The sequence below is a fragment of the Lithobates pipiens genome, unplaced genomic scaffold (genome assembly GCF_037356315.1).
Source record: "Lithobates pipiens isolate NorthernLeopardFrog02 unplaced genomic scaffold, aLitPip1_a1.2 Scaffold_19, whole genome shotgun sequence".
Lineage (NCBI taxonomy): Eukaryota > Metazoa > Chordata > Amphibia > Anura > Ranidae > Lithobates > Lithobates pipiens.
Genome location: NW_027507764.1, coordinates 372,138,698 through 372,158,129, shown reverse-complemented (window position 1 = coordinate 372,158,129; position 19,432 = coordinate 372,138,698). Strand labels below are relative to the sequence as shown.

The 19,432-nt window shown below is 48.6% G+C and overlaps 1 protein-coding gene across 3 annotated transcripts in view; it reads left to right on the top strand.

The window, feature by feature from the left end:
- Positions 1-19,432, top strand: part of LOC143996967 (cytidine monophosphate-N-acetylneuraminic acid hydroxylase-like) — a 399,676-nt gene that overhangs the window by 306,738 nt on the left and 73,506 nt on the right. The gene's annotated exons all lie outside the window — the stretch shown is intronic.

Here is a 19,432-nt window from a genome sequence, read left to right as displayed (position 1 = left end):
AATTGCACTGATCGCTGCATAAATGTGAATGGTCCCAAAATCATGCCAAAAGTGATTATTATTATTATTAGTTTAAAAAATGTTATTATAAAATTATTAATAAAAATGCCATATAACTATCCCCTATTTTGTAGACGCTATAACTTTTGCGCAAACCAATAAATAAACGCTTATTGCGATATATATATATATATATATATATATATATATATATATATATATATATATACAGTGCCTTGCGAAAGTATTCGGCCCCCTTGAACTTTTCAACCTTTTGCCACATTTCAGGCTTCAAACATAAAGATATAACATTTTTATTTTTTGTGAAGAATCACCAACAAGTGGGACACAATTGTGAAGTGGAACGAAATCTATTGGATTTTTGAAACTTTTTTAACTAATAAAAAAAATGAAAAGTGGGGCGTGCAAAATTATTCGGCCCCCTTGCATTAATACTTTATAGAGCCACCTTTTGCTGCGATTACAGCTGCAAGTCACTTGGGGTATGTCTCTATCAGTTTTGCACATCGAGAGACTGAACTTCCTGCCCATTCTTCCTTGCAAAACAGCTCGAGCTCAGTGAGGTTGGATGGAGAGCGTTTGTGAACAGCAGTTTTCAGCTCTTTCCACAGATTCTCGATTGGATTCAGGTCTGGACTTTGACCTGGCCATTCTAACACCTGGATACGTTTATTTGTGAACCATTCCTTTGTAGATTTTGCTGTATGTTTGGGATCATTGTCTTGTTGGAAGATAAATCTCCGTCCCAGTTTCAGATCTTTTGCAGACTCCAACAGGTTTTCATCCAGAATGGTCCTGTATTTGGCTGCATCCATCTTCCCCTCAATTTTAACCATCTTCCCTGTCCCTGCTGAAGAAAAGCAGGCCCAAACCATGATGCTGTCACCACCATGTTTGACAGTGGGGATGGTGTGTTGAGGGTGATGAGCTGTGTTGCTTTTACGCCAAACATATCGTTTTGCATTGTGGGCAAAAAGTTGGATTTTGGTTTCATTTGACCAGAGCACCTTCTTCCACATGTTTGGTGTGTCTCCCAGGTGGCTTGTGGAAAACTTAAGACGAGACTTTTTATGGATATCTTTGAGAAATGGCTTTCTTCTTGCCACTCTTCCATAAAGGCCAGATTTGTGCAGTGTATGACTGATTGTTGTCCTATGGACAGACTCTCCCACCTCAGCTGTAGTTCTCTGCAGTTCATCCAGAGTGATCATGGGCTTCTTGGCTGCATCTCTGATCAGTCTTCTCCTTGTCTGAGCTGAAAGTTTAGAGGGACGGCCAGGTCTTGGTAGACTTGCAGTGGTCTGATACTCCTTCCATTTCAAAATGATCGCTTGCACAGTGCTCCTTGGGATGTTTAAAGCTTGGGAAATCTTTTTGTATCCAAATCCAGCTTTAAACTTCTCCACAACAGTATTACGGACCTGCCTGGTGTGTTCCATGGTCTTCATGATGCTCTCTGCGCTTTCAACAGAACCCTGAGACTATCACAGAGACATTTATACAGAGACTTGATTACACACAGGTGGATTCCATTTATCACCATCAGTCATTTAGGACAACATTGGATCATTTAGAGATCCTCGCTGAACTTCTGGAGTGAGTTTGCTGCACTGAAAGTAAAGGGGCCGAATAATTTTGCATGCACCACTTTTCAGTTTTTTATTTGCTAAAAAAGTTTAAATTATCCAATAGATTTCGTTCCACTTCACAATTGTGTCCCACTTGTTGGTGATTCTTCACAAAAAATTAAAATGTTATATCTTTATGTTTGAAGCCTGAAATGTGGCAAAAGGTTGAAAAGTTCAAGGGCGCCGAATACTTTCGCAAGGCACTATATATATTTTTTTTTCCAAAAATATGTAGAAGATTACGTATTGGCCTAAACCGAGGAAAAAAAAAATTTTTAAATATATTTTTGGGGGATATTTTATTATAGCAAAAATTTAAAAATAATGTGTTTTTTTCAAAATTGTCTTTTTTTTTTGTTGCATAGTGCAAAAAATAAAAGACGCAAAGGTGATCAAATACCACCAAAATAAAGCTCTATTTGTGGGAAAAAAAGACGTAAATTTTGTTTGGGAGCCACGTCGCACGACCAAGCAATTTTCAGTTAAAGCGACGCTGTGCCGAATCGCAAAAAATGCTCTGGTCTATGGCCAGCCAAATGGTCCGGGGCTTAATTGGTTAAACTACCTAGAGGGTTCTTTACTGTAAGAGCGGCAAGGATGTGGAATTCTCTACCACAGGCGGTGGTCTCAGCGAGGGGCATCGACAGTTTAAAAAAAACTGTTAGATAACCACCTGAACGGCCACAACGTACAGGGATAAACACAATGTAATACTGACAAATAATCACACATAGGTTGGACTTGATGGCCTTGTGTCTTTTTTCAACCTCACCTACTATTTAACTATATAATGGTGCACTATTGCACATGTTTTGGGCACTGGTACAGATGTGATGGGGGACTGACAGATGTTTTAGGCACTGGTACAGATGTGATGGGGACCCGGCAGATGTTTTGTGCACTGGTACAAATGTGATGGGGGACTGACAGATGTTTTGTTCACTGGTAAGGATGTGATGGGGGACTGACAGATGTTTTATGCACTGGTACAGATGTGATGGGGACACTGAAAGATGTTTTGTTCACTGGTACAGATGTTTTATGGGGGCACTGTGACAGATGTGTATAGGGACAGTGGTGCTTGGCATACTGTTTGTGGGGGATCTGTGACAGCTCTCTCTGTAAAATAATCCTTACACAGAGCTGTCAAGGAGCTTGCTGATTCGCCCACCCCCACCCCTTCCTCGCACTGAGCTCAGTGGGAAGAACTGTCACAGAGACACGTGTCTATTTTTACATTGTGAAGGCTGTGATTGGACATGGCCATCACATGATGGGGAGAGCCCATATCCCAATCCTGTCTTGACTGTGACCTGTGATCACAGCCATTGCAAAATCGCACCGCAGTGTAGGCACTCGTTTTGAGGATGTTCCTGAATGTCCACTCGGAACGAGGAAAGGCCCACCCACCCATTTATATAAAGTGGCTGGGTGGGAGGAGGTTAATGAAGAACGAATGTTCATAAGTGAAGTGCCATTCATGGGAGATGTATGCATTGTGCACCAGTACAGTGGAGAATTGCATGTTGCTGCAGTGATAATCAGTTCAGGAATGCAGGTTGGTACAGTGGTGTGTTCAGGGGTGAAGTTTGCAAAGGAAATAGTGGGCGGTGGAGAAGTGTTTGGGTTGCCAGGGAATGCCTGAATGATTATTTTACTCTGCTATATACAGTGGTGTGAAAAAGTGTTTGCCCTCTTCCTCATTTTCTGTTCCTTTGCATGTTTGTCACACTTAAGTGTTTCGGAACATCAAACCAATTTAAACAATAGTCAAGGACAACACAAGTAAACACAAAATGCAATTTGTAAATTAAGGTGTTTATTATTAAAGGTGAAAAAAAATCCAAACCATCATGGCCCTGTGTGAAAAAGTGATTGCCCCCCTTGTTAAAACATACTATAACTGTGGTTGTCCACACCTGAGTTCAATTTCTCTAGCCACACCCAGGCCTGATTATTGCCACACCTGTTCACAATCAAGGCATCACTTAAATAGGAGCTGCTTGACACAGTAAGGTCCACCAGAAGATCCTTAAAAGCTACACATCATGCCGAGACCCAAAGAAATTCAGGAACAATTGAGAAAGAAAGTAACTGAGATCTATCAGTCTGGAAAGGGTTATAAAGCCATTTCCAAAGCTTTGGGAATCCAGTGAACCACAGTGAGAGCCATTATCCACAAAAGGCGAAGACATGGAACAGTGGTGAACCTTCCCAGGAGTGGCCGGCCGCCCAAAATTACCCCAAGAGCGCAGCGACGACTCATCCAAGAGGTCACAAAAGACCCCACAACAACGTCCAAGGAACTGCAGGCCTCACTTGCCTCAGTTAAGGTCAGCGTTCATGCCTCCACCATCAGGAAAAGACTGGGCAAAAATGGCCTGCATGGCAGAGTTCCAAGGAGAAAACCACTGCTGAGCAAAAAGAACATCAAAGCTCGTCTCAATTTCTCCACAACACATCTTGATGATCCCCAAGACTTTTGGGACAACATTCTGTGGACCGATGAGACAAAAGTGGAACTCTTTGGAAGGTGTGTGTCCAAGTATATCTGGCGTAGAAGGAACGCTGCATTTCATAAAAAGAACATTATATCAACAGTAAAATATGGTGGTGGTAGTGTGATGGTCTGGGGCTGTTTTGCTGCTTCAGGACCTGGAAGACTTGCCGTGATAAAAGGAACTATGAATTCTGCTGTCTACCAAGAGATCCTGAAGGAGAATGTCCGACCATCTGTTCGTGTACTCAAGCTGAAACGAACTTGGGTTCTGCAGCAGGACAATGATCCTAAACACACCAGCAAGTCCACCACCGAATGGCTGAAGAAAAACAAAATGAAGACTTTGGAGTGGCCTAGCCAAAGTCCTGACCTGAATCCTATTGAGATGTTGTGGTATGACCTTAAAAAGGCCGTTCATGCTCGAAAACCCTCTAATGTAACTGAATTAGGACAATTCTGCAAAGATGAGTGGGCCAAAATTCCTCCAGGACGCTGTAAAAGCCTCATTGCACGTTATCGCAAACGCTTGGTTGCAGTTGTTGCTGCTAAGGGTGGCCCAACCAGTTATTAGGTTTAGGGGGCAATCACTTTTTCACACAGGGCCATGATGGTTTGGATTTTTTTTCACCTTTAATAATAAACACCTTCATTTACAAATTGCATTTTGTGTTTACTTGTGTTGTCCTTGACTATTGTTTAAATTGGTTTGATGTTCCGAAACACTTAAGTGTGACAAACATGCAAAGGAACAGGAAATGAGGAAGGGGGCAAACACTTTTTCACACCACTGTAGATCAAATCACAGTGCCTCCAATACAAGAATAATTTATAAAAATAATTAAACTGACTTAATTAATTATTTTGAGTTATTTTGCCAAGCAGAATTCTTGAAAGATAAAACACAAAGATTGGTGTATGTATAGACTGAGGCTGGAAAATAAATTAATATTTATTTACAATAAGTCACTCACAAACACTGATTACAATTTGATTAATAGGTTGAGACAGACACTATATCTTGCAATGAGGTTTGAAAGTGATTTGTTACTGTAAAGGGTATACCTATGAGACTGAATACAATAATGATTCTCCCCCTTCTTTAGATATCCTAACCAATTGGATAAAATTTGGCAGATACTCTGCGCTCATTGAGCTACTCATCTATAGCCCAGTAGTCCTAGACTTGGCAAACACGAGAGTGTAGGGGGACTTCACCGAGATCCTTAATGGCTAACGCATTTTAAAGGAAACTCTTTCTTCATCAGAGGCTCTGATGAAGAAGGGGTTTCCGTCAAAACGTTAGCCATTAAGGATCCCAGTGAGGTCACCCTGCACTCTGGAGTGTGTCAAGTCTAGGACTACTGGGCTATAGATTATTTTGTTGATCTTAAATAAATGCTATTGGATAATGCAATGCACTAAGCTGGGGGCCCTCTTTTGTTTTGTTTCTTAGTGGCTTCAGGACATCTCCTAGAGGGCAGTAAGGCTTGAAGCATTCCCCAGTGTCGTGGTGTTATCTTTTCCACCTGTAGCAGGCTATTAGACTTATGCTCAGCCATTCTGTCATTATTAGTTAATAATCTGCATTTGACTAACTTGACCCATGAGCCCGTTGCAGTCGAATTACCAGTTGAATTTTGCCTAAAGTTATGCCAGTTAAGGAGAATTAAAATTACCACATTTTGGGGTGTTTAGGAGATCTAATGCGGTAGCAAATCAACTAGCAAAAAATACTTGGACTCAGAAAGTCAATAATAAATGTGGAAAATATAGTTACCCTTTAAAAGGGCTAATTGGCCAGACACTCCTAAAATGACTGCCGACTAATGGGTGGAGTTGATCTTCCCCAAAATGCCATCTATATAGGCTAGACCCTGGTGCCCTGGCTTCAGTGAGGTGTCAGATCTAGATGAGACTGATTTGGATGGCGAGGTCTGGTCAGAGGGGGAGAAAAGAGACAAGTCTCTTTAAAGAGTAATGGGATTTTAATTAAGACCAGGTCTATTGATAGGGTAGGCACATAAGACACCAATTTAAAAAAAAGATATACATTTATTAATTCTATCAAAAACATAAAAATACATATTCATAGCGTATTTGATGGACCATGAAACAATACTTGATAATTGTAATCTGATGCGCTGATAAGCAGAACCAACATGTTTCGCATGATTGCTTCGTCAAGGTTTTGCCTATACCACAGATTTCATCTATATTACATAGAATAAACATATCATTAGTATAATAAAATATATTGGTTGATACATCATCAAGAAAATGATTAAACTGCATTGTGGTCACATTGGGTATTAACATGATCAGTTGTTTTTATACATATTAGTTATTGTGCCTACCTGGTCCTTAAAATAATTAATAACCATATGCTCCTCTGCTCCACCACATCACAGGTGATGCAGACAACCACACCCAGTTCCCACCAGTTGGGCTTTTTACCAACATTTTCATGTTCAATGGCTCCACTTACCTCCAGGTACAGGGGGTAGTGATGGGGACTTCGTGTGCCCCATCGTACGCCAACCTGTACCTGGGGGGGTGGGGTGGGAAAAAGACTTATTTTCCGATGACAGTGCATCGAAATACCTCCACCACATTTTACTCTGGTGGAGGTATCTTGTCTTTGAACAAATTCAACCTAAAGTTTACAATTCAATTGGATACAAGGAGCATACCTTTCCTCGATTTACGCCTATTTATTGATCATGATTAGGGATAAGCTTCGTGTTCGAGTCGAACATATGTTCGACTCGAACATCGGCTGTTCGCCCGTTCGTCGAATTCCGTTATATATCTATCTTTTATAATAGAGCTTGCAGTCAGTGTTAGGAGCTTGTGCGTGCTGTCTGCATGCTCTGAACCCAGTACACACCGCTATATCCACCTATATAGCAAACTATCTTGCTCGTTTTAAATAGAGCTTGCAGTCAGCAGTAGGAGCTTGTGCGTGCTGTCTGCGTGCTCTGAACCCAGTACACACCGCTATATCCACCTATATAGCAAACTATCTTGCTTGTTTTAAATAGAGCTTGCAGTCAGCGGTAGGAGCTTGTGCGTGCTGTCTGCGTGCTCTGAACCCAGTACACACCGCTATATCCACCTATATAGCAAACTATCTTGCTCGTTTTAAATAGAGCTTGCAGTCAGCGGTAGGAGCTTGTGCGTGCTGTCTGCGTGCCCTGAACGCAGCATACACCAGGAGAGGCTTTCCAGGAGAGCAGACGTGCGTGGAGGAGCTCTGTGGAGAACCACGGCTGTCTTGGACATCCGGCCTTATGGCGTCGGCCAGCCCAGGCTCGGGGCCTCTTTCCCGGCCTGGGTCTCAGACAACCCCCCCTGGGGTGAGAGACCTCTCCAGGGAGGAGAAGTTGTTCCTGGTCACACAGTCTGAGCTAATGGACTGGACCTGGGCCCAGCCGGGAGAGGGCCCAAGCAAGCTCCAGAAGAGGAGAGAAAGGGTAAAAACCCTAATACAGAAGGCCGCGGCAGCTTGTGTACAGCGCTCGGAGCGACTGCCCGACTTACGAAATCGCAGGGACCGCTCAGCCAGCAGCATGCGTGGTGAATATAGGGAGACCATAGATGGCCTGAAGCATGAATGCAGGGACCTCTGGCTGCTGTTGGGCGGTCTCTGCGAACGTGGAAAGGGTGAGAGAAGGTTTTTGACAGAGGTGAAGAAAGAACTTCTAAAGGCCAGCCAGGAAGGAACCCAGGCGGTGAGACGAGGAAGTACCCCCCTGAAGTCCCCCCTGAAACTCTCACCTGATGCAACAGTGCCACAGACCCCAGTGGAAGCAGCGTTTTCCGGTGACAACCAATCCATGGCCTGTCAGGAAAGTATGACCCCCGGAGCTGTCAGTGCGGAGGGTCCCTGGATTCCTGTGTTAACACCTGCTATGCCTATGGCCGCAGTCCAGGAGGATCCGGGTAGGGTACCCAATGAAGCACGTAAAAGCTCCGGTGGAATTGCAAGTCACAGTCAGCGGAACAAAAAACTGATGGTGGTCCTCACCAGAGAGCCGTCGGAGGGGCCAGTGAAGGCCAATGGTCAGAGGTCCCCAGCGGATAGTGCAGTCCGACCCCCCTCCGGGGCCCCCCCGGTGACCTTGATGACTCCCGCCAGACCCATAGCGGTGCGAGGAAAACCGGCCATAATGGTGGCCCCCGCCACGGCCGCATGGAGAGAGGGGGAGGTGCTGATGGGAACAGACACATGTGCGGTCTCGGATAGACAATGTGGACAAGCATCTTCTGCTGACACTGGGAGGAGTGGTGGGATGGGGGCGGGTGTGTCACTTCCGGTACCGGGAGACGCGGCCGGAAGTGACCTCATCGACTTCCGGGAACCGGAAGTGACGTCAGCGGTGACCCCGGAAGTCCCGGAAGAGCCCAAAACGGAAATGGGGACACCTGAGGGGCCGTTGGTGTCGCTCGTTGGGGGAGGGGAGGCGGTGGTATCGGAGACCTCCCTGGAGGTAACAGCTTTAGCGTCCTCTGGGGGATTTCTTCCAGCAGGACAAGTATGCTGGGGTGAGTCCCCGATGGGGGATTTGAGGAACGAGTGCTCGGCCCTGGATTTCATACGGGGTTTGGAGGGGTCACAGGAGCGGGGTCCTGAAGAAATGGAGGTGGCTCCCCCCAGGATCATATAGCTGTAGGGGGTACTGCTCCTTCCCTCGCGGTAAGGAGTGAGATGCCGGTTGGTGGGGATGCGGTGGGTAGAGGTACTGAGCCAGGGAGTCCGGTCCGTCAGGGGTCTGGCCCTTCCCCCACAGACCCGGTTTTCATCTTGGGCACACAGGAGGAGGCAAACCTCTTAGGTGCCCTGAAGGCTGGGCGCTCGTTTGCACAGGTGGCAGGTTCCTCTGTCCCCCTGGGTCCCCTGTACGGCCAGTTTGGCGCCCAGAATTTCCGGGCTCCCCCTGGGAATCAGCCCCAGGGTGCGCAGGCCTGGTCGAGGGGTACGGGGGGCCCTGAGAGGCGCAGACGGAATGTGGTGCAGCTCAGGTGGGAAGGGACGTCTGCATGTCCCAGCAGGGGTCAGGTCATCGACTATCTGCTGGGGCTGCGCTTTAAAGTTCCGGACTTATTTGCAGTCATACATCCCACAAACTCGAAGGAGTTTGATGTAAGTTTCGTCTCCTTGGTCTCCATGGAGCTTTTCCTGACACTGTACTAGCTCGTCAGGAAGTCAGATCCGTGGAAAAGTTTCCGGGTGATACCTCTTTCGAGGCAGGAGGAGGTAAAGAATGTGACTGTACTGGTCAGGAACGAGTCCCTCCCACCTGAGGACATCGCGACCTGGCTGGCGCGGTACGGGCAGCTCCAGACAGGGCTGAGGAAAAGTTTGGATGAGCGCGGGGTCTGGACAGGTGCGTGGTTGGTCAGGATCCGGCTCAGGCGCCACAATAATACCGTGGCGCATGTACCTGGCAGCGCCTTTATAGGTAGAGACTGGATCCTGGTCTTCTACCCTGGACAGCCCCGTCGCTGTTTCAAATGCAGCAGTCCCGCGCACCTCAGCGTGGACTGCACAATGCCCCGCTGTGTAAGGTGTAATGGTTTCGGCCATTCACCTGAGGGTTGCAGGCTTATTGTCTGCAACCTCTGTGGGGAAATGGGACACCCCTTTAGTCGGTGCCCCAAGGCGTTCAGGGGGTGCCGGGCTGAGGAGGGGGCCCCAGGCCCGGAGGGTGAGGGGGTCCCTAGACGAAGTGGGGATCCCAACCCCTCAGGGTCACAGAGGGAGGGTTCCCCCTCCCTCAAAGGGTCAGACCCCCCAGGCGCGGATCAAGGACAGGAACTGGCGTAGTGAGGGAGCCGGCGAGTTCTCCGGCCCTGTCTGACCCTGTGTCAGATGGGGCAACGGCAAAAAAAACACCTGGGAAGCCGGCCAAGGCGAAAAAGCCCTCGCCCAAAAATCACTCTCCCCCCCTCCCCCTGTTTCCCCCCCCGTTCTCCTCTCTTTCTTTCAGATTTGGGATCCTTTCCTCCTCTGACTCCGAGGAGGATTGATTCTTTTTAGAAATGTAATATAGAGAGGAACGTAAACTTCAATCACTAAGGATGGCGGTACCCGCTCCAATACGCCTTGCGACCATTAATGTCGCGAGTGTGCGTTCTGCGGCGGCTAGATTTTCAGCCTTTGATTTTCTCGGCAGGGTTGAAGTCAACATTTTGTTTTTGCAAGAGACCTGGCTGGCATCTGTGGCAGAGATGCACTTAGCAAAGAGGGAGTGGAGACATGGGCCCTCCCTCTGGTCTCTTGCGGCTGAGCCCTGCAGTGGTGTTGCGGTCCTTTTTAAGACTGGTTCGGTGCGCTTGTCGACGAGTGATTGAATTAGAAATCGGTAGGTGTTTGATTGTGGACGCAGTCGTGAGGGGGGAATCCCTCCGCCTCATCAATTTTTATGGACCCCAGTCCCAGAGGGGGAGGAAGGACCTTCTCATCCTGCTGAAACCATACCTGTTCACATCCCAGCAGGTGGTCTTTGGTGGTGACTTTAACATGGTCACCAGGTCAAAGGACCGGGCAGGCACCTCAGGCCCTCTGGGATATGATAGTATCTTTTTGAAAAGAATAGTGAGGGAAGCTGGGTTGGTGGATGTGCACGTTCACCACTTCCCCAACCTCACTGGTTTCACATATTCCAGAGGTAGTTGTAGGAGTAGGTTAGATAGGTTTTTTTTGAAGGAGGATTTGTCCTTTGCAGCTCCTGCGCTGCATGCGGTTGAATTCTCTGATCACCGTATGATATCGGTTACTCTGAATGTGGCGGACACCCCTCAGAAAGGAAGGGGTCTGTGGCGACTAAACGGGTCGCTACTTGAGGACCCTGAAATCAGATCGGCCTTTGAGGACTTCTTTTTAGAACAAGCCTCGCTCCTTGAGAGCGGCTGCTCCCGCCAGGAATGGTGGGAAGTGGTGAAGAAGAGATCGGAGGGCTTCTTCCGGGAAGTTTCGGGCCGTCGGGCAGCGTCTCGGTATCAGGCCTACCAGAAGTTACGCAGGCAACTAGATCGCTTGGTTTCTGATGGTGGCCCTCAGGACCAGATCTCGGATCTGAAGCTCCAGATGAAGGAGTGTCAGTATGACCGTCTCGCCTCCCTGGTGCTGGAAAGGGATTACGGGAAGTTCACCAACCCGGATCCCTACAAAAGCTGTGGGGACGCGGTGAGTAGGAAGGTCATACATGGACTGAGAGATCCCTCGGGTTCCCTGGTAAGGTCCAAGCCGGGCATCTTGGGGATCATCAGAGCCCATTTTTCAGACATCCTTCGGAAGAAGCCGTTGGATCTGAGGAGAGCCAAGGAATTTCTTGACAGGACTCCGCTTGAAGTGAGGTCTGACCCCCCGGACTCCTTGGTGGAAGAGATTTCAGTGGCCGAAATTGAGCAGGCTATTGACTCGTTGTCTCTAAAAAAGTCGCCAGGGCCTGATGGGCTCACGGCAGAATTTTATAAAGCCTTTAAGAGCCTTTTGGCTCCTTGTCTGAGGGAGGTGTTCGGTGAGTGTTTGGCGTCTGGCCTGCTCCCTCCCTCGATGAGAAGGTCGGCTTTGATCCTTCTGTCCAAGGGGAAGGATCCGTCCGTGGTAGAGAATTGGCGCCCTATCGCCCTCCTCTCCACGGATAGAAAGATTCTGGCAAAGATTTTGTTTACGCGTATGTCTGCTGTTGCAGGCGAGCTACTGTCTGCCTCCCAGTACTGCACAGTTCCCGGCCGTAGCACCTTTAGTGCAGTCCTTAACGTCCGGGAGGCTGTGGAGAGGTGCAGGGCAACGGGTGACGGGCGGTATCTGCTGGCGTTAGATCAGGCGAAAGCTTTTGATCGGGTAGACCACGAGTACCTCTGGCTTCTCCTGGGTAGATACAGCTTGCCTGATCAATTCATTGATTGGCTCAGGACTTTGTACAGAGGGGCCGAGAGCTTCCCTCTGGTTAATGGTTGGGTGGGTCCTACCTTTCCGGTGGACTCTGGTGTTAGGCAGGGCTGTCTGCTGAGTCCCCTGCTCTATGTCTTTGCAGTTGACCCCTTCGTAAGAAGGCTAGACTGTGGGCAGTTGAGGGGGGTCATGACGGAGCCCGGCAGTGGCCCGGATAAGGCGGCGAAGTTGGTGGCCTACGTGGACGACATCTCGGTGGTGGTGGCTAGCCGAGAGGAGGCCCAGTTTGTGGAAACACAGATTGGAGGCTACTCCGAGGCGTCTGGTTCGTTGGTCAACTGGGACAAGAGTGAAGCTCTCTGGTTGGGAAGGGAGGGTGAGCAGTTCGCCCTCCCGGACGTTTTTCCCCCGCCCCAACCAGAAGTTAAGATCTTAGGCATTTATTTTGGCCAGGGTGATTATCCCAAGCTAAATTGGGAGCGCAGGTTGGTAAGTGCCACCCAGAAAGTCAACGCCTGGAAAGGCTGGTAGCTGTCGTTGAGGGAAAGGGTGAGCCTGGTTAAAACCTATTTGCTTCCCGAGTTCCTTTATGTCAGCTATGCATGTCTGTTGCCAGAGTCACTCTATGCGCGGGTCTGCGATCTGTTTTTCCTGCTTTTGTGGGGAAACAGACTGAACCTGATAAAAAGGGAGGTCACGTATCGACGGAGAGGGGAGGGCGGGTTGGACATAATCAACCCCACGGTTTTCTTTACTGTGGTGTTCCTGAAGTTCAATCTGCAATCCATTTTTGTGGACGAGCCCTCTCTGTGGGAACGTTCGTGTAAGAATTGGTTCCTGGTGTTCCTGAGCAGGTGGGAGGGGGGCGGTCGCCCGGGTGACCTTCGGAGGTCCCATGGGTACCTCCCTGCCTATGTCCCAACCGCCCTGAAGGTACTAAGGTGGTGGAGGATAACGGCCTTAGAGGTAGGCTCCCTGGGCCAGCGAGAGCTGTACCAGAGGGTCATGGCCTCGGACGTTTTGAGACCACTGGCCTTAAGGGACTTTCCAGACAGGGTTCTCAGGGAGGGACTAGCCCTCCTGAATTCCAAGAGAATTCCTGCCAAGGTCTGGGATCTCGCATGGAGGGCGTTCCACGGACGACTCTATGTGAGATCGAACTTGAAGTACCGGAGCCCAGAGGACAGAGGCTGTCCTCGCCCTGAGTGTGGTGGGGTGCTAGAGACCATGGACTACTTTTTGGTCGAGTGCCCTTTCAACCTGGGGGTTCTGGGGGAGGTTGGAGATGCCATCGGCTATCCCCGTCTCCGGGCCCTTGCCTATCCTGAGAGGGTGTACGGTGACTTCAGAGCCCGGAGGGGTTTTGTGTTATCATCACTGTTTTTAGTTAGTGTCATATGCCTTTACTACACTTGGCACGCTCGGTGTTTAGTGTCCACTAGGGCAAGTTCCTGCCCATGCATGAGGTGGAGGGTGATATCGTTCGGGAATTGGGTAAGGTGAGGTTTCTTGAGGGGGAAAGAATGGGTAGGGAAAGGTGTGCTAGGTTGTGGAGAGGGTTCTCTTTCCGGCCACCTTGATGATCTCCCCCTTCTTTTCCTTAGGTGGGGGTCTGTCTGTCCTTTCACCCCTTTTTTTTTTTAGCTTTTGGGCAACTTAATTTTAAAAACATGGTATGCACCGTCAGTTTCGTTACGTTCCTGCCTATAGGGGGTATGTAATATAATGTATATAGTTAGAATAATGATTAGAGTTTTTTTTTTTTTTTTCTCTCCCGGATGATCATGGGATTAAGGATCGTCTGATATAGGCAGTTTGAATAGATCCTGTCTGTCTAAAAGCATTTGTGCAAGTTGTTCTTTAGTTCTTTTTCGCTCAAGTATGAGTTTTTTTTCTTAAGTTCTTGATTATGTAAATCAGTAGCAGTTTTATTTTAATAAAAATTTCCACCTATATAGCAAACTATCTTGCTCGTTTTAAATAGAGCTTGCAGTCAGCGGTAGGAGCTTGTGTGCTGTCTGCGTGCTCTGAACTCAGTACACACCGCTATATCCACCTACATAGCTCTTCTCTGTTTGAGCCATCTGCCATCTGCAGGAGTTATTGGAAGTTGTGTGTGCCTCCAGCACAATATACACTACCCAATTGCTGTTTTTCCCAACTCCCTTCAGGCCATTACCATGTCTGGAAGGCCAGCAAGGAAAGGCAGACAGGCGCGAGCCGATAAAAGAGGGAAAGCAGGCTCTGTGTCTAGAGACAACAGTGCTGGTCGTGGACGCAGTGCATCGTCATCATCAGCGCGTGACCATGGGACACGCTTGTCCTTCTTTTCGGCAGCTGGACATGTTGAGCCGCAACATGCCAACGACTTGGTAGAGTGGATGACCAAGCCCTCTTCATCCTCCTCATCCTCTCTCACCCAGTCTCAGGGTACTAGCAAAGCAGCTGCCAACGCATTGTCCTCCCTCCTCTCAATGTCATTATCAGTGACTCCTTCCCTAGACCCACCACGTCCTCCTGAGGAGTCTCCTGAACTCTTTGAGCACAGTGTTGGGTACATGCTCCAGGAGGATGCCCAGTGTTTTGTAGGCTCTGATGATGATACTCAGCTAGAGGAAGGCAGTAGCGTGAATACAGAGAGAGGGGATGCTCAAGAAGGACAGCAATCTGGCAGTCATGTTCCACAAGCTGTAGCATACTGCCAGGTTTGCTCCAGCGATAAAGAGGGAGGGGATGATGAGGGCACTGACTCCACGTGGGTGCCTGGTAGGAGAGAGGAGGAGGCACATGTCCAACGAGGCAGGATGCCCTCCGGGGGCCAGCTTAGGGCCAGCACACCGACTGAATCACACCGCAGAGCTCTGCCTTTGCAGGGCGCTGCCTCTGCGCGTTATTCTAAAAGTTCTTTGGTGTGGGCCTTTTTTGAGACGAGTGCATCAGATCGCACCGCTGCTATTTGCAACATATGTCTCAAGCGTATCTCGCGTGGCCAAAACATCAGCCGCTTGGGCACCACATGCTTGAGCAGACATATGTGGACCTGCCATGCAGCTCGTTGGCAAGCGTACCTCAAAGACCCACACCAAAGAACAAAGCGGACCTCTCCTTGCTCCTCATCAGCTGGCATCTCCAACCCCACTAGACCTTCAGTCCTCTCTGAAACCTGCTCTGAGAGGAATGAAGGTGTAGAATTAGGTGTGTCACAGCCAAGTGCTTCCGGGCCCTCTGCTAGCAGTACACCCACGTCCGATTATAGCAGGCAAATGTCCCTGCCCCAGCTGCTGGACCGGCGAAAGAAGTTCACTCCCAGCCATCCACATGCCCAGCGGTTGAATGCTAGCTTGGCTAAATTGCTAGCACTTCAACTGCTGCCTTTTCAGTTGGTAGACTCAGCCCCCTTCCGTGAGTTTGTACAATGTGCGGTTCCTCAGTGGCAGGTCCCCAAACGCCACTTTTTCTCACGGAAGGCGATTCCAGCTCTCTACCGGCATGTGGAAGGCAATGTCCTTGCCTCGCTGGACAGGGCGGTCAGCGGTAAGGTGCATATTACCGCTGACTCATGGTCCAGCAGGCATGGACAGGGACGTTACCTGTCTTTCACGGCCCATTGGGTCACTCTTCTGGCAGCTGGGAAGGATGCAGGACAAGGTGCAGTAGTGTTGGAGGTTGTTCCGCCACCACGCCTCCAAAATGCTACTATTGGTTGTGACACACCTCTCTCCTCCACCCCCTCCTCTTCTTCTTCCTCCATGGCCTCTTCCAGTGCTCTGTCCTCAGAACCAGCGGTGCTCCGTAGGCATTCCAGGGGCTACGCAAGTACGCAGGCAAAACAATGCCATGCCGTGCTTGCGCTGGTTTGTTTGGGGGACAGGAGCCACACTGGGGTGGATGTTTTGTCAGCTCTGCAGGGGCAGGCCGAGAGGTGGTTGACGCCACGCCAGCTTAAGCCAGGAATGGTGGTTTGCGACAATGGCACCAACCTCCTCTCCGCCCTCCGACAGGGACAACTGACCCATGTGCCTTGTGTAGCTCACGTCCTTAACCTGGTGGTGCAGCGGTTCTTGGGCAGGTACCCGGGCTTACAGGATGTCCTGAAGCAGGCCAGGAAAGTCTGTGTGCATTTCCGCTGATCATTTAATGCCTGTGCTCGGCTGGCTGAGCTCCAAAAGGAGTTGAACCTGCCCAAGAACCGCCTTATATGTGACATGCCCACCAGGTGGAACTCAACGTTGGCCATGCTGCAGACGCAGCAGAGGGCCATCAATGAGTACCTGTGCGACTACTGCCCCAGGACAGGGTCAGGGGAGCTCGGTTTTTTCTCACCACGCCAGTGGGGCATGATCAGGGATGCATGCACTGTCCTGTCACCGTTTGAGGAGGCCACAAGGATGGTGAGCAGTGACAGTGCATGCATCAGTGACACTGTACCTCTTGTCCACCTCTTGGAGCATACGCTGCGTGGAATAATGGACAGGGCACTTGAGGCAGAACAGAGGCAGGAAGAGGAGGACTTCCTTGCCTCTCAAGGCCCCCTTTATCCAGACAGTGTTCCTGCTGTGCCACCCATCACACAGGAAGAGGATGAGGAGGAGGAAGAGGAGGAGGAAGAGGAGGAGGAGGATGATTGTGTCAGCATGGAGGTGGAGGCTGGCACCCAGCATCAGCAGCAGCAGCAGTCTTGTAGGGATGATTTACAGTTCCAAGAAACCCGTGGACTTGTACATGGCTGGGAGGAGGTAGCTGTGGATCATGTTGTCCTTAGTGACCCAGAAGACTCCGGACCGAATGCCTCAGCTAACCTACGCTGCATGGCCTCCCTGATCCTGCAAAGCCTGCGGAAGGATCCTCGTATTCTTCGGATCAAGGAGAGGGACCATTACTGGCTGGCCACTCTCCTTGATCCACGGTACAAGGGTAAGGTTGCCGACCTTATCTTGCCATCGCAGAGGGAGCAGAGAATGAGACATCTCCGGGAGGCCTTGCAGAAAGGTCTGTGCAATGCGTTCCCAGAGACTGGGAGGTTACAAACTCCTGGTCCTGGACAACGTGTTGCTGAGGCATCGGCCAGAAGGAGCAGTGGAGAAGGTGGCCGTCTGACTGATGCTTTCAGACAATTTTTTAGTCCGCAGCCCCAAGGTATGATCGGTTCCAGCAACCATCGCCAGCGTCTGATTTACATGGTGCAGGAATACCTAGGGGCAAGGTCAGACTTGGACACCTTTCTCACCGAAAATCCTCTGGCTTACTGGGTCTTGAGGATGGATCACTGGCCAGAGCTTGCACAGTATGCAATTGAGCTACTGGCCTTTCCTGCATCCAGCGTTCTTTCGGAATGCACCTTCAGTGTTGCTGGTGGCTTTGTTACCGATCACAGGGTGCGCCTGTCCACCGAATCAGTTGATCGACTGACCTTCATCAAGATGAATCAGTCTTGGATCACTCACAGCTACCAAGCACCTGAAGCTGATGTAACCAAATAATTTTTTTTTGAAATATCACATCCCTTCAAGACTGCCTATGCTGATGCTGAGTGACTGTCCTGTTATGTTGATTGTCTATCCTCTTCCTCCTCCGCTGATATGTTGGAGGAACATTTCTGGTTCTGGGTGATGCCATCAGCCCAATTTTTCTGCCCCTGTTTAACAGGGGCGTTTAATTACAATTTTTGATGCAATGCTTTGCAGCAGGGCTAATTCCTGCACTAAAACTAGAGTATATGGGAGAGGTTGCAGTGTCATGGCACCAGCACCAGTGCCTAAGGCCCAATTTTTCTGCCCCTGGTTAACAGGGGCGTTTAATTACAATTTTTGATGCAATGCTTTGCAGCAGGACTAATTCCTGCACTAAAACTAGAGTATATGGGAGAGGTTGCAGTGTGGTGGCACCAGCACCAGTGCCTAAGGCCCAATTTTTCTGCCCCTGTTTAACAGGGACATGTAATTACAATTCTTGATATAATATTTCACAGGAGTGCCCGTTCCTGTGCCCACCCAGAGTAACTGTGAGGACTTATAGTGTTGTGGCACCAGCACCACAATCACCAAAGGTCAATTTTCTACCACTGTTCAACAATGGCATGTAATTACAATTCTTGATATAATCGTTCACAGCAGGGCGCTCCAGCGCCCACCAAGAGTCACTTTGAGGGCTTACAATGTTGTGGCAAAACCAACACCTTGTTCCGCCATTTCTGCAGAGCATATAGGGCAGGCCCCTACTTTCAAACATCCAACTTACAAACATCTCCTACTTGCAAACGGAAGGAGACAACAGCAAGTGAGATGAAAAAAGATGGACGACAAAACAAATTATACAGGGGTGATAACCCTTCCCTATGTTTTCCAAAAAGCTTAAAAATAGTTTTTTTGACTGGAGCTACACTTTAAAAATGTACCAGTTCAAAATTACAAACAGATTCAACTTAACACAACAAACCTACACAGTCCCTGTCTTGTTTGCACCGCCTGTATACTGCTGTTCTGAGTATATAGGGCCTGGGGGCCACACGCATTTACTTTTTTTAATATGGGTACGGGGTTCCCCTTAATATGCGTACAAGACCCAAAGGGGCTGGTAATGTGCAGGGAGGGCTACCCATGCCATTTTCTCAATGATTTTCAAACATATTGCAGGAACCAGATTTAACATTAAAACCGCAAGCAGTTTTAAATGATGTTATTTCCGTTAAATGTCATTTTGTGCAGGGACTGTTCTAAACACGGGAAACACGTGGCACTTCACAGGCATACTACAGACACCCCCCAGGCAGGATATTTAAAGGAATATTTCACTTTTTTTTCACTTTAATCGTCATTAAAATCAGTGCTCCCGCCAAAACGGCCATTTTTAAAAACATTTTAGGCATTGACCCATGTCCCCTGGGGCAAGAGCCAGGTCCCCAAACCCTTTTTAGGACAGCATCTTGCATATTAGCCGTTAAAATTAGCACTTTTAATTTCAAACGTTCGAGTCCTATAGACTTCAATGGGGTTCTAAAGTTCCTACGAATTTGGGGTCCGTTCGAAAGTTCTGGTGCGAACCAAACTGGGGGGTGTTCGGCTCATCCCTAATCATGATGGTACAATTTACAGCAGTCTCTATAGAAAGGAGACAGCTGGTAACACGATACTGCATTACTCAAGCTCACATTCCTGTTCCTTAGTGCGCAGTATACCATTTAGCCAATACCTTAGATTGCGCTGCAATTGTGCCAGAGACGGCGATTTTGAGCTTGAGGCTAAGACACTATATTCAAGGCTACAGGTGAGAAGATATAGTACGAAAGTTCTCAGGAAGGCATACAAACGGGCGAAACTCAATACACGGGAAATCCTAATTTTGAAATCTAAAACCCATGTCTCCACTAAACTTAATACAACATTT